Genomic DNA, 22,420 nt, shown 5'->3' with positions numbered 1-22,420 from the left:
AACTCTCTTACATGAAAACAAGGTATTTTTGTCTTTCTGCTGGCCAGGCTTATGGCAGAGAGACAGAGACGGAGGGGGGGAGGGGGGGAAGGAAGATTTGACTCAACAATCACTTCAGCTGAAAGAAGGTCACCTACTCCTCAGCATTTCACTGGGGAGCTGGATTTTACGCCAGGGGCTGAATTTTGGGATAGTTTTGTGACCTCACATCACATGGATGTGGTGGCTCCCCCCTCCCCCCAACACACACATGGAGACTGAAATCCATCAGAAACTTCAACTGGTGGCCACTGCTTTTTTTGTTGGTTTTTTTAAAAAAATCAATTCTTTATTAGGCCACATATAGAAAACAGCTGAAGAGAACATGGCTATTCATAAAACCGGTATCACATATTGAAACCCAAAACGCGGCTCACCTCTAAATCCTGCGACTATAAGAACATAAGAAGTTGCCTCCGCTGAGGCAGACCAGAGGTCCATCTCGCCCAGCGGTCCGCTCCTGCGGCGGCCCATCAGGCCTATTGCCTGATCAGTGGTCCCTGACTATTCCTATAACGTGCCTCTCACTCCTATCCCTATAACCTACCTCTACTCCTATCTGTACCCCTCAATCCCTTTGTCCTCTAGGAACCTATCCAAACCTTCTTTGAAGCCCTGCAACTTGCTCCTGCCTATCACAGCCTCTGGAAGCGCGTTCCATGTATCCAAGTCTAACAAAGAACATTCCACTATAACAGACATGGGCAACTTCGGTCCTCGAAGGCCGGAATACAATTGGGTTGTCAGGATTTCCCCAATGAATATGCATTGAAAGCAGTGCATGCAAATGGATCTCATGCATATTCATTGGGGAAATCCTCAAAACCCGATTGGATTCCGGCTCTCGAGGACTGGAGATGCCCATGCCTGCACATACACAGCGCACATCAGATAACAATCAAGACATAAACATCCAGAAAAAGTGGCCTCACTACCTCCACCCCCCCCAGCCTTTTCCCCCATCCTGCCCCAACCCCCTGTCCTCAGTGGCCATACAAATACCAACTTTATTTGACTCACGGTGCTCTTCAGCGAGTCCCCTCATTCCATCCCCACAAAACATACATGAGACGCAATAACATACCGAGGCTGCCCCTCACCTTCCCTATCATACTCCCCGACCCAAATTCCCCACCCTCAAAACCCATGCAAATATTCTAACTGCATCTGTAACCTATCAACAAAAGGAGCCCACATTCTCCTAAAGGCCGTTACATATGATTTTTCCATGTTTAGTATGGAATACCTTCTGCTCCTTTTACCTTGCATGCTAAACAGAGGCGTCCATCTGCAGACCAGACATGATGTTTTGGGAGGTATGCTATCTGTCTCGTGCCAAAATCCAAGATGTTATGGAGAACTAGCCGAGACTCATGAAGCCTAATGACTATTATCCAATGCTGCTCATCCATGTTGGCACTGGTAATGATACTGGTAGGTACCCCTCCGAATGAGATGTTGATGATGGTTTTTAAATTTACATTCTCTAACTGGTGGAGAAACAAAATTCATGTATGAGCTTTTCTTATGTTTGTTAGTTGAAAAAGAGAAAAGGTCAGTTAAATATTTAGGGGCTAAACCGAATAGTACCTTAAAGCAAAAACATCCAAACTTAAACTTCACACGTGCCTCCATCGGCAGCCAATGCAGAAGTCAGTAGGAACTTCTTCAACCCAAAAATTAGATTGACCACCGCATTTTGCACCAGTTGTAATCATCGCATATTCTTCTGTGAAATTGCCAAGTAGGTGATATTACAGTAATCAAGTTGATTCAGTATAAGGGATTATACCAGAATTCTAAATGATGAAGCATCAAAATATGCTCTAATGGACCGAAGCTTCCAGAGAGTGAAAAAAACTCTTTCTAACCAAGGAGTCCACCTGGTCTTTCATGATTAGGTCTGGTCCTATGTTACACCAATACCTTCATAGCAGATTGAATAGGATAACTAAGTTTATCGATGCACAGTGATGTTTTAGTGTCAAGCGGGTGTGACGAAGCTACAAAAAATTTTGTTTTTCTGAATTAAGCTTTAGACTGAATTCAGTCATCCATTGCTCCATCAAATTTAGTACTTCTGTTGCCTTAGGAGTATGTATCAAAAGTGACTTTGTGGCTCTGGGAGAGAAGGTGAAGCAGTCAGACATGCAGATGGTATTCATGTCAAACCTCCCTGTTGAGAGTAAAGGCCCGGGCAGAGAAGCTCGTTTAGTGGAGTTGAATGTGTGGCTGCATGGATGGTGGTGTCAAGAGTATTTTGACTTTCTGGACCTTGGAATGATTTTCCAAGGGCTGCTGAGCAAGGATGGTATCCATCTATCAAAGAAGGGAAGAAGTGTCTTCAGCAGCAGACTGACTAACCTACTGAAGAGGGTTTTAAATTAGAATCAGTGGGGCAGGGTGATCAAAGCCCCCAGGTGAGTATAAGTCCTCAAGTAGGTGAATCACTAAATACCTCTACACAAATGGGAAAAGGGGGCAATGTCTGGAAAGCTGTATATACTAACGCTCTGAGAAAAGGGATGTTACCAGTTGTGTACCTCAAAGTTCCGGTTTTGGGCCTATTCTTTTTAACATTTTTGTAAGTGATATTGCTCGAAGGACTGTCGGGTAAAATTTGCCTCTTTGCAGATGATCCCAAAAATCTGCAATAGACTTGACACTCCCCCCTGACAGTGTGAATTAACATGAGGGAGGGCCTAGCAAAGCTTGAAGAACGGCCTGAAATTTGGCAGCTAAGATTCAGTGCTAAGAAGTGCAAGATCATGCATTTTGGGCTGTAAACACCCAAGGGAACAGTGCAGTTTTGGAGGTAAAGAGCTTTTGTGCAAGAACGAGGAGTGGAACTTGGGTGTGATCATATGTGTTGATCTAAAGGTGACAAAACAGGTTGGAAAGGTGATGGTGAAAGCTAGAAGGATGCTAGGGTACATAGGGAGAGGTACAGCCAGTAGGAAAAAGGAAGTATTGATGCTGCTTTATAAGACTCTAGCGAGACCTCATTGAGAATATTGTCTGCAATTTTCGGAGGAGGCACCTTCATAAAGATACACTTCTCCCTCCGTATTTGCTGTGATGGGGGATTAACAGAACCGCAAATACAGAAAAAACGCAAATAACTTTTTCATACGTTATTCGCTGTTTTCTATTAAAAACCATCGTGAATATGGTGAAACCACGAATAACATGGGGGGAGACCTGGCCTGTTCCTGAAGGAGAAGCCAAAAACGGTGAAGAAAGTGCTGGGAATCAGCGATTTTCTCCGTAAACGCTCAGAATCGGCAATTTCTCTAGGGCAAGCTCCCTTCGCTCATCAACCCAAGGTCTTTTGGTAGTCCCTTCTTTGAAAGTGATCGGCACAAGACGATACGATATATTTTCAGGAGTGGCCCCTCAAACCTGGAATTCTCTCCCCCAATATATTAGAGACGAAAAAGATATTAGCCGTTTCAAAATTAATTTAAAAACCCTTCTGTTTAAAGATGCGTTTACCTCCTATATGAAATAATTACAGTACAGCAATCTTTTATTAAAAAAAAAAACAACAAAAAAACCCTTCCTAATGTTTTTCTCCTTTCGTGTTTCTCTCTTTTTATAATGATTAATATTGTAACCTGATTCCCTCTTCCCTTTCCATCCAGTTGAGTCTGTTGGTCTGTAAGTCCAACCCCCTTTTTCTTTGATTTGTTATTATTTTTATTACCTTGTATCTTAACGTAAGTTCAAATTTGGATTTTAATGTAATTCGCTTAGTATTTTATGTATAAGCGATTCATCAAATTTCGAATAAACTTGAGGAGCCAGTAAGCTAAAATCCACAAATAATCGAAACCGCGATTGTTGAAACTGCGAATATAGAGGAAGAAGTGTATATATAGGATGGAGTAGGTTCAGACAGTAGCATAGTAAGGGTGAGCGGTGCCCGGGGCGGTGGCCCCCCTCTTTCCTACCCCCCTGCCGCACGCCCCCTTCCCTTTTCCCGTACCTTTTAAACTTCTCCAGTGTGAGCAGCACGCTTCCCACATCGTTGTCAGCTTCCCTTGGACATCACTTCCTAGGTGCGAGTCCCGGAAGTGACATCAGAGAGAGTGCCAAAAAAGGTACGGGGGAAGGCAAGGGGCATATGTGGCAAGGAGAGGAATGGGGAGCGAGCGAGCAGACAAGCGGGCAAGCAAATGGGGAGGGGGGAGCAGAGAGGAGGAGGGGTGCCACCGCGCCCTTAGGAAGACTGCGCTTGGGGCTGACTGCACCCCCCCCCCTGGGTTCAGAGGAAGGCTGCTATAAAGGTCAGTAGTCTTCATCATAAGGCGTATGGTGACAGACTTAAAGATCTCAATCTGTGTACTTTGGAGGAAAGTTGAGAGAGGGGAGATATGAAAGAGATGTTTAAGTACCTATGTAGCGTAAATACACATGAGGCAAATCTCTTTCAATTGAAAGGAAACTCCAGAGTGAGAGGGCATGGGATAAAGCGGTAATCGGCTCAGGAGTAATTTAAGGAAATACAGTACTCCCCCGGAATTCGCAGGGGTTCCGTTCCAGGAACCCCCTGCGAATTTTGAAAAACTGCGAATATGGTTTTTATAGGCAGGAGAGGGCAGCTGGGGCATTGAGGCAAGACAGCGCAGCTGGGGCGCCGGCGGGTGCAAAATCACTCGCGGTATGCTCTGACCGCCTCTTCCCGTTGCTAAACTCAGGCTACACCAATCAAGAGATGCTTTGACACGCAGCTCCTGATTGGTGTCGCCTGAATTTAGTACAGGAAGAGGAGGTCGAAGAAAACCGCAAAATAGTGAGTCTGCGATTTGTGAACCGCGAATTCGTGGGGGAACACTGTACCTTTTTTTTTTTTTTTTTTTACAAAAAGGGTGGTAGATGCATGGAACGGTTTCCTGGTAGAGGTGGTGGAGACAAAGACTGTGTCTGAATCCAAGAAAGCGTGAGACAGGCACGTGGGATCTCTTAGGGAGAAGAGGAGATAGTAGATGCTGTGGATGGGCAGACTGGACGGGCCATTTGGCCTTCATCTACCAATCAACAACAGTGAGACTCTACCAGGTAAAATTTCCATCAAATCCATTCCTATAAAAATAGAATCAAAAATAAAATTACTAGGAGTCACTATCGACAAAGATCTCACTTTCCACGATCACATCAGCTCGGTTGCTAAAATTTGCTTCTTCAAACTTCGCCTTATCCGTTCTCTGACTTCGATTCTAGAGACAGATGCTATCAAAATTCTAATTCATTCTCTAGTCATCTCTCACCTCGATTACTGTAACTCTCTTTATAATGGTCTACCTCAAAAAGAAATTCAACGCTTACAATTAATTCAAAACACAGCAATAAAACTCATCTATAAAACTGGTAAATTTGACCATGTTACCCCTCTTTTGAAGGAAGCACACTGGCTCCCCATTACACACCGTATCACTTATAAAACCATTCTGCTCACTTTTAAAATCAGACTCTCTCACCTGCCTTCATATCTAGACAAGCTCCTCATTCCTCAACGCTCAATACGTCTACTGAGGTCGGCCGATCAGAAACTCTTGTCAATTCCATCTATAAAAGATTTCTTCTACACTAGGAAAATAAACTTTGCTCCAACTTTGTGGAATGCTCTGCCACAGCCACTCCGATCCGAACTTCAACTTGATAAATTTAAGATAAGCCTGAAGACTTTCTTATTTAGCGATGCCTTTTCCTGTGTTTAGATTTTCTCTCTTATATATATACATTTTTTTTTCTCTTTTTCTTCTTCCTCATTTTTTTTCTTTCTTCTTTTTTTCCCCTTTCTTTCATTCTTCGTCTTTTTTCTTCTTTTCATATTCAACCAACCGCTTTTATAAAGCGATCCCACCCTATTTGTTTTACCCTCTTCCCTCTTTCTCCTTTCTTCTTTCAACATGTAAATTTTCCCCCATCCTTCCTACCCTCCCTCACTTTCAAGTCTGTCTAGTCAATGTCTTTGGTGTGCACTTTTCATTATTTTTTCATATACATATTTATCTTCTTTTTTAAAAATTTTTATTGTAAACCGGCCAGATACTTGTTGATGGTCGGTATATTAAAAGTCAATAAACTTGAAACTTGAAACATGTTTCTCTGGCAACAACTTCCAGAGTTTAATTACACATTGATCCACAATCAGGTTGATATTCAGCTGATGGTGGTCAGCGTTTTCATGTCTGCCGCTGGCATATTTCTGACTATTCAGCTCTGGAACGCCTTGCCGGGGCAAATACGTTTAAGTGCCGGTAGAGCAGTTTTTTAAAAAAATTATTAAAGACACAGCTGTTTGTAAGTGTATTTACATGAGGGAGTGAGCGGCTGAGAGGTAAGGCAGTTATTAAATAGTGTTTTTACATATGGATGTATAATATATTTTTAAAAGGATTATGTATGTTGTTTGGAAACCGCCTAGATTTTTAGGCGGGGTATACATTTTTAAATAAATAAATAAATAAATAGTTTGTGTCTGGGTACCAGTACTGAATACCTTAGTTGTATGTTGCTGGCTAAAACATATGTGGTTAAGTGCAATATTCAGCCCTCAAACACATAAGGTGAACCGCATCAGATAGGACTGCTTATTATGCAGCCCAATTTATGTGGTTATCGTAAACAGTTCAGGCCTGAATATTGGCACTTACCACATAAGTGCAAACTCCGCCCCTGGAACACCCAGAAACAATAAAAGCCCACCTCTTCACCTGACTCCTCATTCAGACTGTTACTCCCAAACCACTGCACTCTTAACAGATGTGAACTGTCTCTCTCCCTGTGCACACGCTGACTCCCTGTGCATACATCAGGCTTCATGCGTCTCCCTGTGAATGCTTCAGGCTCCAAGTTTCTGCTAATTGAGATCAATTGAACTAGACACTAGAGAATGACACGGTGACAAAATTCATCACCGTTCCCGTCCCCGCGTATAACCGCGGGAAACCATCTTCATGTCATTCTTTAAGGAGAGAAGGAAGAATCAGAGTATAGAATCAGAGTATAATTGGGCACAACCACTGACCCGCAAGCTTTGCTTTGAAGAATGCTGGTGTAGAAGGACTGAGGTTGAGATAGACACTATAGAATGACAGTCTCTGGTATCCAGAGCAGATATTGTGATGTCATAATGCCTCATTCCACCAGTGCCTAAGAGCCAATCACATCAGTGATGTCACAATGGCTTCATTATCCTTGGCTCACATAAGCACAGCCACTGACCCGCAAGCTTTGCTTTGAAGAATGCTGGTGTAGAAGGACCGAGGTTGAAATAGACACTAGAAAATGACATGGGATTATTTCCCGCGGTTATCCGCGGGGACGGGAACGGTGATGAATTTTGTCACCGTGTCATTCTCTACTAGACACTTCTCACTGTACTCTATTGCCTTAGTCTTCTGTTCCTTGTTAATTGTTATGTGTCTTATTGCTAGGGTTACCAGATTTTACTTTAGTAAAATCCAGACCCCCTAGACCCGCCCCAGGCCTGCCCAGTTCCACTCATCCCCACTCCAATAAGCCCCCCAGCCCCGCCTCCAATCCCATCCTAGCCTCGCCCTAGTCCCACCCCCCTCCTCCCACCGCCTGTTCTCGTTGGGCTGGAGGGCGTCCGTGCATGTGCAGACATGACACAATGATGTCACGTGGCATCCACCCATGCGCGGATTCCCCACTGCCCGATGCGATTTTGAGGAAGCTTTTCAAAACCGGGACAAAATGCCGGGTTTTGAAACGATGGACATGTCCTCGAAAAGGAGGACTTGTCCGGGGAAATCCGGACATCTGGTATCCCTACTTATTTCTGTTATGTATGTTACCATGTAACCTGTTCTGGGCTCCTTGGGGAGGACGGGCTATAAATCGATTTAAATAAATAAATAAAATAAGTTAGCCAGTTTCGGCTCAGGCACCGACCACGGGTATTCAGTGTTTCTGTGTTGTTTCCGAGAATGTTCCTTTCGTTTGTTTCCATCAGTGGTTCCCAAACCCTATCCTGGGGGACCCCCCAGCCAGTCGGGTTTTCAAGATATCCCTAATGAATATGCATGAGTGATTTGCATACCAGGCTGTCACTTCCATTATATGCAAATCTCTCTCATGCATATTCATTAGGGATATCTTGAAAACTCGACTGGCTGGGGGGTCCCCCAGGACAGGGTTTGGGAACCACTGGTTTACATTGACCTTTTTTTCTTCTGAGGAATAGTGGTTTGGGGGATTCTGGAAGCCGCCCCTGCCGCGACAGGCACCTACAGAACGGGCCGATCATGGACAGGTGCCGCATGCAGAATCGCAGGGAGCCAGGGACCCTAGGTGCTGTAAACATAGGCCAGGGTCTAATGGGCCTACATTTCTGGCACCTAGGGTCCTAGACCTTTTTCTAGACCTTTTACCCTCTCTCGTTTTCCTCTCTTATGCTCAATCATTTTGTACCTTCTCTTAATCTTTTGTAAACCACATAGAACTTCATGATATTGCGGTATATAAACTGTTATTATTATTATCTGAATCGTAGATAGGGGTGAATAGTGATGCCGAAGTCCAGTGCCACCCCCAAACACATCTGCTTCTGGGCTTCGGTATCACTATGCGCCGCTAGCTGCCAGGGACCTAGGCTCTGGCCCCAGAGGCCGTGTAGCGACGACCATTTATTTATTTATTTTTAACAAGGGTTTAATTGGGTCTTAACGGCACGACCAATTATCGCGCTACTTAAACCCAATTAAACCACTTGCGTTAGACGCTGGTGGGCGCAATCTAGGCACCCACCAGCATCTAACTTAAGGCGACTTGTTCACAAACCCAGGCCTTAGTGCGCACTATTCGAGGAAAAGGGCGCATTCTCTTGGAAACGGTGTACGCTTCTTTTCTGATGGCACGTGCAACCTCACACTTTCTTCCAACTCCTGTGCCCTCTTTGCAAAGTGTGTGTGGAGGATGTAATCTAGAGGCTAGAGCTGCTGCCTCTGCACCCTGAGGTTGAGAGTTTGATCCCAGCCTGCTCCTTGTGACTCGGGGCAAATCACTCAACTTGGTATTGCCCCAGGTATCATAGTTAGATTGTGAGCCTGCCAGGACCGATAGGGAAAATACTTAAATGCTTCATCATCTATTCAAAGAATTGTAAACCACTTTGCGTGAATCTCTTCATGAAAAGGCAGTTAATAATTCTAAAATAATAAATATTATCAGCAAACATAAATTTTCATGGGGGTTTTCTTTCTGCTCATTTTGGGGGTTTTCTGCAATGACATGGGATATGTTGTTGACAAATCCCATGTCACTGCAAATGAAAGACCGCCCTTAATTTTAGGCAGGACTGGGCCACCACAACCAGCTTTCCCTTCACACCTGTAGGAGCATCACTGGCATGTATTGTGGCACACAACTATTTATTTTTTTAGAAATTAATTTAGCCCGTCCTCCCAAAGGAGCCCAGAACGGGTTACAGGAGTACATTCATATTATGGGTAGGACAACTTTTAGTGAGACAGACTTTACAGCATGGACAAGGGTATAGATTACAGCAATTACAATATAGATATAACATTTAGACTTATAAATACAGACTTAGTGGACATAGGGTGGTTTAAATTGCAGCATTTTCATTGTAGATATATTAGGAAGTAAAATAGGTTTTCTTTGCAGGTGGGTGCATCTTTGTTGTCAGAGAATGTGGTAGTAATTCAGGTTATATTTGCGGTGGCATGCAAATTTTAGCGAGACTCCGTTTGGTATATCAGGCGGTGTCTTTGGGATTCCATCTGTCCGGGGTGTAGACGTGGGTCTTCAAGGAGCTGGGTTTGTAAAGAGGAAGGTTTTCACGGCTTTTCCGAAGTTCCAAAGACTGTCTAGTGATCTTATGGATGAGGGGATGACGTGCCACATTCTGGGTAGGTAATGAGAATATGAGCGTCTTCGGGCTGTCACAGATGTGAGTGAGCGGCCTGGTGGCAGAACCAGTCGTTTTTCTGTTTGGGATCTCAGTGATCGGTTGGGGAACGTAATTTTGAAGTTTTGATGCTATGTAGTTTGGTGTCATTTTGTGGAAAGTCTTGAAAGCTAGCACTGAGGCTTTAAAGGCGCATCGTTTTTGGATAGGTAGCCAGTGCAGGGGTGACATGATCGCGGAAGCCCAAATTTTTTAAGAGTCGGATTGCAGCGTTTTGCACACCTTGTAGACGGGAGAGTGTTTTTGCTGGTAAGCCCACTAGTAGAGCGTTGCAGTAATCTAAGTGGGATAGTACAAATGCGAATAGCAGCTGGGCGAAATTGTTTTCTGAAAAGTAAGCACAGATGCATTTTAGTTGGCGGAGATAGTAGAAGGATGAAGATACTAAAGAGAAGAGCGACTAAGATGGTTAAGAGGTTGGAGGAGATGCCGTACAGCGAAAGATTAGAGAAACTGGGCCTCTTCTCCCTCGAACAGAGGAGATTGAGAGGGGAGATGATCGAAACATTCAAGGTACTGAAGGGGATAGACTTAGAAGATAAGGACAGGTTGTTCACCCTCTCCAAGGTAGGGAGAACGAGAGGGCACTCTCTAAAATTGAAAGGGGATAGATTCGGTACGAATGTAACAAAGTTATTTTTTGCCCAGAGAGTGGTAGAAAACTGGAACGCTCTCCCGGAGGCTGTCATAGGGGAAAACACCCTCCAGGGATTCAAGACAAAGTTAGACAAGTTCCTACTGAACAAGAACGTATGCTGGCAGGGCTAGTCTTAGGGTGCTGGTCTTTGACCAAAAAGGCCTCCGCGTGAGCGGACTGCTGGGCATGATGGACCACTGGTCTGACCCAGCAGCGGCATCTCTTATGTTCTTATGATACATGGTCTGAGAGTGACAGATTTTAGTTGAGAGTCACTTCTAGGCTGCGGACTTTGTCTTTGGCTGTAAGGGTATCATTTCCACAGGACAGAGATGGGCGTGGGTGTGTGCAGGAGTCTTTATGTATCCAGAGAAGTTCTGTTTTTGATGCATTGAGCTGTAGTTTATTTGCAGTCATCCAGTTTTTTTATTTCTGTTAGGCAGCAGTGCAGTTTTTCCACTTGACATCTCGGTGTTGATCTCGATGTTGACCTATGTCATCTGCGTACGAGTGCATTTTGATTTGGTGTTTTCTGCGACGTCGAGTACTGGTTTGACGCATATGTTAAAGAGGAGTGGGGATACCGTGTTTCCCCGATGGTAAGACACTGTCTTATTTTTTTTGGAAGGCCAAAATATGCTCTAGGGCTTATTTTCGGGGGGATGCCTTATTTACCCATGAAGAAGACTACAGTACACAGTTATTGTTGAAAAAAAAACAGAATTTTATTACCTGTATTGCATGTTCTGGCCGTGAACAAACTCCTGCAGTCTCCGTTAGGGAGGGATGAGGGAAGCTGCCTGTGTTTCCTTGCGCGGAGTCACGTGCGCGCGCTGCAGTCCTGTCACTTCCTCCTCTTCACTTCATGACGAGGCGCGGCACGCAGCCATGGAGGCAAATACGGTAGACGGAGGGACCACACGGAGTCACCCACCGTACCACCCGATTCGGGTAAGCGCAGGTATCGGTGGATGGCTTATTTGCGGGGGGGGGGGTGCCTTATTTTACATTTTTTTCTAAAAAGGGGGGGCTGTCTTATTTGATGGCCCTGCCTTATCATCGGGGAAACACGGTAGTAGTGCAACCTGAGGCACTCCGTAGTCGAGAGGTTTTGGCTCCGATAAAGAGGGTTCCAATCATAACTAAGCCTTCCTTTAACGAAGCCACGTTAGGCTTTTTTTTTTTTATCGCTGGCTGTGGCGATATTAGCTCTGAAGCTCATGAGCGTCGGAGTTAATACCGCCGCGGCCAGCGGATAAAAAGGCCTGATGCGGCTTCATAAAACGAGGGCAGGGAGGGTTAAGAAAACCCTCAACGTAGAGAAGAGCCAAAACTCTTTTTTGAATGGGAAACAGAATCCAAGCAGACCAGAGTCAAAGAAAAAAAACAACGCAACAACCCTAAATCAAGGCTTTTCAATCATAGTGTCCCTAACTGCTGTCAGGATTATTTACCAGGGACTTGCCTAACTAATGGTTTTTAAAAATGCATGACTGGCTGCGATTGTTTTTAATTCTCACACTGCAGGTGCTTCAGCTGTCCTTGTGATTTTAATTTGGCATACCTGTAGCAGTGAGAAAGAATGCCCTACAACTTCCCTCTCCATTCATCAGAATGAATCTTTCGTAGCCAAACTGGAATTAGGAAATGCTACTGCCCCACCCTGCGGATGAGTGAAGCTGCATGCATACCTGATACATCTCCTAATGATCTATAAATGTTCCTGGTATTTTCCCTCCAGCTACTCCGGTCCTTTAAGCACTCCATAATTATAATTCTTGCACTCATCCTTAAATGCAGAGAGGCTACACGAGCCCTGGGCTCTGAATGCAGAGCTCGGACAGAGCCCACCAGCCACTGTGCCGAAGGAGTGGTAATGCTCCCCACCCTAGCGCACAGCACCACCTTGTGGCTTCCTCAGGGGGCATTCCTTAGGCACGCTCTGCTTTCACTATCAGAGGCCATGCTGTTTTCCCCACCTTTACCCCATTACAGACTTATAAGGTGGGTTGGCAAAGGTTTTCGCCTTGTCTCCATTTCTCCAAGTGACCCAGGCTGTGGGAGGAAAAGGACCTGTGCGCAGGACTATCAACTTTAAGTTCATGTCTTCCAGGTGCTTTTGTCTCTTCCCAGGGTTTTAAGAGCTGATCTACTAAAGCTCTGTGTGCGTGTGATTTCCATGTGTACACCATTTTCAAACAGACTCAAAATCAAATCATTAATACTACGGAAAATCTCAGATCGAAAAGGCTACTCAGGCACAGGTGTCAAAGTCGCAATCCAGTCGGGTTTTCAGGATTTCCCCCAATGAATATGCACGAGATCTATTAGCATACAATGAAAGCAGTGCGTGCAAATAGATCTCATGCATATTCATTGGGAAATCCTGAAAACCTGACTGGATTGCGGCCCTCGAGGAGGGACTTTGACCAGCCCGGCGCCTCCGGACTTACCTGACATTTTCAAAGAGCTTTATAGACGGAGGATGTATATGCAAACTTCACGCAGCTTTTTAAGTGAACTACAGTAAACTCTCACAAACAGACCAAGCGAACCATAATTCCATTAATAATGGTATTTAACGTTCCCAAGTGTATACCGCTTTTTCCATCAATAAAAGCATCAAGTACCATATGCACAATTAAATAAAGCCAAAATAAAATACACACTACACAGATCAATGGTTAAGACACATCTTTTTGGTTCAGCATTTTTATGAGAAGATTGGTGAATTGGGATCTTGGTTTTGGGGCAACCATTTAAACAAGATTTAAACAAAATTATTTGCCTTTTAGATGATTTAGATTACTTAGACTACAAAGGGGTGCTAAGCGTTTTAGCGCACGCTAAATCAAGGCATGCGCTAACCGCTAACGCGTCCATAGGATAACATGCACGTGTTTGCATTTAGCGCGCACTATTTACCGCATGCTAAAAAGCATAGCGCACCTTAGTAAAAGAGGAAGTTTATTTATTTTTAATTTATTTCATTTTTGTTCTTTCTTTATTGGGTTTCTTTTCTTTGGCTTTCCTATTTTACGTGGCTTTCTTTTCATTTCTTGTTTTTATATACTTTGTACACCGTGCTGTTGATAAACCGAAGTGCGGTTAAAACTTTTGATAAACATAAACAATATGCCCCCTCTGGATTCTACAAAGGGCATGGATCCCTGATTGGCACCCAAAATAATTAATGGGCTCCAATGTTTTAATTGTTGGCGTTCATGAGCATTTAATTGGCACTAATTAGGATCTGGGCGCCGATCTGGCTATGTGCTATTCTGTAATCATGGGTGTCTAAATTGGATCATGTGCTAGTCAAAGGGGACTTGGCATGGGAGGGGCATGGGCAGGTCGGAGGCGTTCACAAAAGATGTGCGCCATTACAGAATAGCAGGAATCTTGTACACCAGGATTCATGTCAGGTTTCAGCTGGCGTAAGTCTTTGCACCCAGGGCCGGATTAAAAGGTAGGCCCAGTAGGCACAGGCCTAGGGCCCATAATGGTCAGGGGGGGCCCACCGGTGTGGTTCTTTACACAGCCATCCCACCGGGTACGGAACCACCATCCCTATTCTGCCGCGGCTGCTTTCCTTAACCAGCAGCAGCAGTAAACTTTAAATCACAACCGCGGCCCAGCTTGTGCTCCCTCTCAAGTCCCAGCACGACCTTCTCCCTTCCTTCCTTCTGTGCCTCCCTCTGGCGAGTGTTTAGCTTCTAGCCGGCTCCCTTGCTGCAGTCATTTTTCCGCTCAAAGCCACAGGTGTCGGCTCCTCGCGTGATCCGCAGCTGTGTCGGAAGCATTCAACTTTTGACGCAGCTGTGGAACGTGCAAGGAGCCGACACCCATGGCTTATAGCGGAAAAATGACTGCAGCAAGGGAGCCGGCCAGAAACGAAATACTTGCCGGAGGGAGGCACAGAAAAGAAAGAGAGAGACCTACAACTCGCTGCTCTTGCTTGCTTCAGGCCTTCCTTTGTGAACACAGAAAATAGGTGGGACCCAGCAGTGAGGAAGGTCCGAAGCAAGCAAGAGCAGCGAGTTATGAATGCTACACTGCTGATGGGTGTGTGAGACAGGGAAGGGGGAGAGGGGGGGAAGAGAAATGCTGCTGCACCCCATTGGGGAGAGAGAAGGAAGGAGGGAGAAGGGAAAGGGAGAGGAACGAGAGAAGCCAAGTCCATGGGAGGGAGGGAAAGGAAAGGCGATACTAGACCATGGAGGTGGAGAGAGAGATACCAGGGCATTGGGGGGGGGGAGGGAAGGAGACAGATACCAGACCAGGGGAAAGGAAGGAAGGAGGGAGGGAAGGAGAGAAAGGATGGAGAGGAGATGCCAGATAATGGAGGGGAAGTTGGAAGGAGAGGAGAGAAATGCCAGGGCATTGGGGAGGGAAGGGAAACTAAGGAGACAAATGCCAGAACAGAGGGAAAGGAGGAAGAGGAGGTGCCAGAGCATGGAGGGAGAGAGATGCCAAAGCATAGGGGAGGGGGGTGGAGATAGAAAAAATGGAGAAGGGGTGAAGCTGAAATGAATCATGTACAAAGGAGAGAAGGGGCACAGGATAGACAGTTTATGGAAGGAGATAGAAGATACCATATGGAATGGAGAGAGGGCGGACAGTGGATGGAAGGGGCAGAGAAAGTGGATGGAAGGGGCTGATGCTGCATGGAAGACAGAGAGAGGACAGATGCTGGCTAGAAAGAAGAGAGTGAAGACAAGATGATTAAAGCAGAAACGACAAAAGGTAGAAATTTTTTTTGTTGCTTTAGAATAAAATAGTATTGTAGTTGTATTGATAAAACTTTTATAAACAGAAAATAAGGTAATCTTTTTAATGGACTAATTTTAATACATTTTTTACTAACTTTTACAGACCAAAACCCCCTTTCTCTGGTCAGGACAGTATAAGGTAACAGAAGTATACTATATTGACCTGAAGAAGGAGGCTATGGCCTCTGAAAGTTACTGTAATTGAAAAATGGATTCGTCCAATAAAATAGTATATTCTTGTTTTCAATTTTTGTTTTATTTCTATTTGTTAATTTGTGAAGTGGTGATTGTTTGTCAGTTTCTTCAAATTTACATCTGCTGTATTTATATTTTGCAGAGTATTAGGGGGCTATGTTTCATTGTTTCTGTGGTGTTTCACTGCATGCAGTTTCGCTTCTTGATGGTTCCGTTTAACCTTTATCTACGTATTCCTATTTTTATTTTGTGATTACTTAATGGGTGATAATGTATCTGTGTTCTGTGTGTATGATCTTTGCAACATGGTCTCTTGTGTCTGTTGAACGGTGCAATAAACCCAAAACTTCCCTTCTACTTTGCTGCACCTTAAGCCTGGAACAGACTGCCTGACTCAGTATGTCAAATTCTTTCTCTGGCAGTATTTAAATCCAGACTCAAAGCCCACTTCTTTGAAGATGCTTTCAATTCCAAACTCCAACCCACCTTCTAAGCACCAATATCTGTCTTATCGTTCCCTCTGTAATTCTCCCACCTCAGCACTTCTTGTCCAGTTTAGCTGTCTTGACTAGATTGTAAGCTCTTTTGGGCAGAGACTGTCTCTTCTGTGTTTTGATGTATAGCGCTGCATATGTCTGGAAGCACTATATAAATGGTTAGTAGTATTTATTTTACTTTAAAAATTTCTAATCCGTTTTGTATCAAAGCATATTTGTAGTAGCGTAGATCCAAAAGATGGATGGGACCTACAAGGTCCATGTTTCGGCGTACATAGATGCCTTCCTCAGGGGTCCAATGTAACAAGATGAATTTCATTAACACATGCGTCAAATGCTTCCAATATTGAAATCATTTGGGATGAGTCTCTCACGTATGATTTAATTTTAGGCACAAAAGGGCGTAGAAAAAAATTGACAAAATCCGATAAAGGTTCTAATATTGAGCCATTGCCCAAAATAATGGGTCTACCTGGCGAGTAATTAAGAGACTTATGTAATTTTGGAAGCACATATATTGTGGGGATGACCGGAAAATTAACTATCAAAAACTATTTTTCTTTAGATGGAAGGTATCCTGCCACATGTGCTGACTCTACTAACTGTTTAACTTCCAAAAGTTCACCTACAAGATCCTTTAGCGATCGGAGGATCCTGCACTGTACAGGTCATTGCAGTATTGTGTTCAATTTTGGAGACCATAGAAGGCTTGCGCCAGATGATGTATGAGGAGAGATTGGAAGCCCTGAATATGTATACCTTAGAGGAAAGGAGGGACAGGGGAGATATGATTCAGACGTTCAGATACTTGAGGGTATTAACGTAGAACTAAGGCCAGTACTGGGCAGACTTGCACGGTCTGTGTCTGTGTATGGCCATTTGGTGGGGGATGGGCTGGGGAGGGCTTCAGTGGCTGAGAGGGTATAGATGGGCTGGAGTCGGTTTTGACGGAGATTTCGGCAGTTGGAACCCAAGCATAGTACCGGGTAGAGCTTTGGATTCTTGCCCAGAAATAGCTAAGAAAAAAAAATTAAAAAATTAAAATTGAATCAGGTTGGGCAGACTGGATGGACCATTCGGGTCTTTATCTGCCGTCATCTACTATGTTACTATGAAAGGCACATGCTTGGTTCAGATCAAGTTTCAAGTTTCAAGTTTATTAAAATTTGATTGATCGCTTATTACAAGCTAAGCGATTAACAATTTATATAAAATAAGTAGGATTTTAAAAGTAAAACAGTAAATGAGGTTCAGATACAAACAGACAAAACAGACTAACATGATACATAAGGAAGGAAAAAAAATGGAAGGGAATAGTTACAATATTTAATCATAAAATGGAAAAAGAGGGGGTAGGAAAAGACATATGGAAAGGGAATGTGAAAAATTGGATAAATAGTGTGGTTTGTAGCAGCAGGTTCCTTCTATGTCTGGGGCCTGTTACTTGCGTTGGCCAAGTGGATGAAGCACAAGGGCTGATCGTAGATACTAAAGAAAAGATTTCGAAGCAAAGGACTCCTTTTATCAAGCCACGCAAGCGGGGTTAACGCTTGCGACTTTTCATCACGCGTTAATCCCCGCGCTGGCCTAAAAACTACCGCCTGCTCAAGGGAGGCGTTAGCGGCTAGCGCGGCCAGCGGTTTAGAGTGCGGTATTACGCACGTTAAACCGCCAGCGCGGCTTGATAAAAGGAGCCCTAAATGTTTCAAATACTTTTGAACAGCATTAAAGTCTTTAGAAAGTGTAAAAAAATAAATAAAAAAATAAATAAAAATAACTGTTTAATTTCCATTTGCAAAGAATTACCCCCGGTTCGCCAACCGATTAACGCATGCTAAGCGCTAATGCATCCATAGACTAACATGCACGCATTAGCGTTTAACGTGCGCTAAATCAATTAGCGCGTGCTAATCAGTTAGCGCACCTTAGTAAAAGAGGGGGTTAGTGGGATTTGTTTAAAAATTTCACTCATGTATTGATTTGTAATAACTCTATAGTCATAGGCAGGACCGTACCATGTTATATTGCACCTTGTGCAACTCACCCACTGGTGCACCCCCCCTCCTCCCTTTCCACCTGTTTTGCCACCAATGAGAGGAAAAAGTGGGTTGGGAGCAATTTTAGGATCCTCCACTGCTCACACAGCACTTGGTATAGTGCAGTGCTCTCAAACTCAAACCCTTTGCAGGGCCACATTTGGATTTGTAGGCACATGGAGGGCCGCAGAAAAAAAAGTTAATGTCTTATTATAGAAATGACAATTTTGCTTGAGGTAAAACTCTTTATAGTTTATAAATCTTCCCTCCCCAAAGGCTTGCATGTTCCCCCCTTCTTTGCAGGGTCCTCCAGCTTCTCCCCTGGCCTCCCGGTCTTAGTTTCAGCTAATTACCATGCCTGCAGAGAGGATCGCCGGTGCTGTCACATTCCTTGCAGGCTGCCATCGGCCTCCGCAGCACATTCCCTCTGCTGTGGTCCCGCCCCTCCTCTGACGTCAGGGGCAGGATCGCGGCAGAGGGAACGTGATGCTGAGGATGACGGCAGCCTGCAAGGATTGCTACAGCACTGGCAATCCTCTCTGCATACTGCAGTAATTATCTGAAGGTAAGAGCTGGAGGCCAGGGGGGAAGCCAGAGGACGCTGCAAAGAGTGGGCAGCACTAGTACAGACTGCGGGCCGCAAAATAGTACCTGGCAGGCCGCATGTGGCCCCCGGGCCGCGAGTTTGAGACCACTGGTATAGTACTTTCCATGGGTAGGTAGAATATCCAAAAAAAGTCCTCATTGGGGAAGGAGACACATCTCAAAATAGAGTAGATTTCAAAATGATTATTTTAGAGGAGATATCATCCTGTAATTTTAAAATAGCTTTGCTATGTTGCTGCACCTTCCCCCAAAGGGATTACTAAAACACTGGTGCACGTGGTGTATGAACAAGCGTCCAAGATTCTTTATTGCAACACAGTTGAGAAATTGAGGTATCAGTTCTGTGTAATTTAATGGGTGTCTACAGAGACCTATGAACAATGAAGGAACAGAGCGTCAAATAAACAAAGAGGGAGCTTCTCATGCACCATGACCAAAAATAATGCCTTCGCAAAAGCGCAGTGTGTACGGAAAATAGTGCAAAAGACTTGGAAATAGGCAAGACTTTCAGGTATTTTCTGCTGCCTTTTCCCTGGGACCCAACTCACTCAAAGAGTCCGGGGGATGATGAGGTAGGAGTGATCCATATGTGCCACCTGAACCTAACAAGGGCCTTATAGTACCACTGCTAGAGGTTGACTGCTAAATCATTTCCCCATGATCTTCTTCAACCCCTCCCACCCCCCAACCTCTTAGTGGAGATTGGCCTGCACTTGTCGAGACTCAAGGATCTGTGCTCAACAAAGGCCCTCTTTTACTAAGGTGCAGTAACCGATTAGCGCGCACTAAACGTTAACGCGTGCATGTTAATCTGTGGACGCGTTAGCGTTTAGCATGCGCAAATCGGTTAGCGCACCTTAGTAAAAGAAGGGGAAAGTATCCGCTTCCTGTCCATGGGGGTCAGCTTCAGCTATGCGCTTTGGTGCATTTGCTGCGGGCGAATCGCTTTGTAAACAGGACCCTATCTTTCTTATCATGTGTTTCTTTGGTTAGTTTCCTACGAGTCTCTCAGTGGGATCCAAGAGATGAACTAAGTAACAACATTTTATATATATATATATTATTTATTTATTTTTTGTTCCTGGGTAATAAGCTTTCTTTCTTAATTGCCTATGCCACAAAAGCATGGAAAATAAATATCATTCCCCTCAAACTGTGCTTTTGTGACCAGGATATTTTGAAATTTACCTTTTTTTTTTTTTTTTTGCAGAACATTCCAGATTGATTCCAAACTGAGTAAACTTAGGGGCCCTTTTACTAAGATGTGGTAGGGCTGCAATCATTCGGTATAGGACTGCATTTTGCTATGTATGTGGCCAATTTATCAAGAGAAGAGGGAAAAAAGTATTCCATAAAAGATGTGTGATGCCTACAAGGTTTATTTCGGCATGCCTGTTGGGGATCAAGACAAACCATGGGCACCTCATTTCACAGGCAAGTACTGCCAAATAACTCTGGAAGGTAAGACAATTTTGTTTCTCACTAGACTGGTGGAAATTTCTGCTATAAAATTTCTTAGAATGTTCAATTTTTTAAAATATTTACCGTATTTTTCGCTCCATAAGACACACCTGACCATAAGACGCACCCAACTCTAGAGGAGGAAAAATCAAGAAAAAAAATTTTTGAACCAAATGGTGTGCCCTATCCCCTGTCCCCCTCTGGTAGTCTAGTAGTAGGCTGGGACAGGGAACAGGGCGCATCTAGTGGTGGGCACGTCTAATGATAGGCACTTCTAGTGGCAGCCAGCCAACTCCCAAACCCCCAGCCAGTGCCAAGCCAGCCAGCCAACATACCCCTAATCCAGCCCACTAGCCCAAAGGCAACCAGCCCACCCCAAACCAGCTAGCCAGTCCCAAGCCAGCCAGCCCTCAGTCAACCCGGCAAGCCAGCCAGTCCCAGGCCAGTCAGCCAGCCCAGAGGCAACCAGCCAACCCACCCCAAGCCAGCTAGCCAGTCCCAAGCCATCTATCCAGCCCTCAGTCAACTTGGCCAGTCCCAGTCCAGTCCCAGGCCAGACAGCCAGCCCACAAGCAACCAGCCAACCCCCAGTCAACCCGGCCAGCAAGGCCTAGTTCAACCCAAGCCAGCCAGCCCAAAGGCAAAGGGAGGCAGGCACTTCCCCACCCCCCGGTAATTTTTTTTGGCATCCCGGCGGTCCAGTGCGCTTTCCGCGCTCCTGCCTGGGTTCCGCTGCTCTCTTCCGGCAGTGTCAGCAGCACAGCGGTGCTGGAGGCAGGCACGCACTTTTTCTGTACCTGCTTGGTCCCTCCCTGCACTCCGAATGGCTGCCTGTCAGTCCTTGTCCCGCGAGAACTGACAAATTTGAGGCTACGGGTGCTCAAGGCAGACATTTCCTATGAGCGATCTGCACGGGGCAGGAGAGTAGGAAGATCGCTCCAGTCCCGAAAACCTGCTAGACCACCAGGTAAGGCTTAAGGGGGGTTTAAGAGGGCTTAAAAATAGCCAGAAAAATGAAAATGGACTTTTCCCCCCCCAAAAAAAATTGTGAATTACCGAATCTGCGGATTCGGAGGGAGAAGTGAAAATACATGTTAATTGTGATTCTTATGTTGCTTTTTATGATTTCATAATAATGAAAAGATGAAAATTTAATTTGTTCCACATTTTACATAGGTAACTTGCAAAATCTGACTATCCTGGTCACGAAAGCAGGTTTATGGAAATAATAGACATTTTCTATACTTTTTTAGGCATGAATAATTAGGAAATTATGCTTACTGCCCAGGAACAAAAATCGTGTTACATAGTGCTATGGTTTGATTCTTGGATACCCCAGGGGAAGTGGAGGTAGCACCAACCGTACCCTAGAGAATGATACGGGTACAAATTTGTCCCCGTCCCCACAGGAACTCAATTTCCCCATCCCGTCCCCAAGAGTTTTGTCGCTGTCCCTGTCCCATTCCCGTAAGCTCTGCCTTAACCGCACAAGCCTCGAACACTTATGATTTTAAAATGTTTGAGGCTTGTGCAGATGAGGACGGAGCTTAGGCATTGGTGGAATGAGGCATTATGACATCACAATCTGAGCTCTAGAATGTTGCTACTAATGTTTTTAAAGAGTTTGAGGCTTGTGCAGATGAGGACGGAGCTTAGGCATTGGTGGAATGAGGCATTATGACATCACAATCTGAGCTCTAGAATGTTGCTACTTAGGATTTTAAAGTGTTTGAGGCTTGTGCAGATGAGGACGGAGCTTAGGCATTGGTGGAATGAGGCATTATGACATCACAATCTGAGCTCTAGAATGTTGCTACTTAGGATTTTAAAGTGTTTGTGGCTTGTGCAGATGAGGACGGAGCTTAGGCATTGGTGGAATGAGGCATTATGACATCACAATCTGAGCTCTAGAATGTTGCTACTTAGGATTTTAAAGTGTTTGAGGCTTGTGCAGATGAGGACGGAGCTTAGGCATTGGTGGAATGAGGCATTATGACATCACAATCTGAGCTCTAGAATGTTGCTACTTAGGATTTTAAAGTGTTTGAGGCTTGTGCAGATGAGGACGGAGCATAGGCATTGGCGGAATGAGGCATTATGACATCACAATCAGCTCTAGAATGTTGCTACTTATGATTTTAAAGTGTTTGAGGCTTGTGCAGATGAGGATGGAGCTTGCAGGAATGGGGCAGGGGCAGGGAAAGAACTCGCGGGGA

This window comes from Geotrypetes seraphini, chromosome 8 (genome assembly GCF_902459505.1).
Source record: "Geotrypetes seraphini chromosome 8, aGeoSer1.1, whole genome shotgun sequence".
Taxonomy (NCBI): Eukaryota; Metazoa; Chordata; class Amphibia; order Gymnophiona; family Dermophiidae; genus Geotrypetes; species Geotrypetes seraphini.
Note: the sequence above shows the minus strand (reverse complement) of the source record.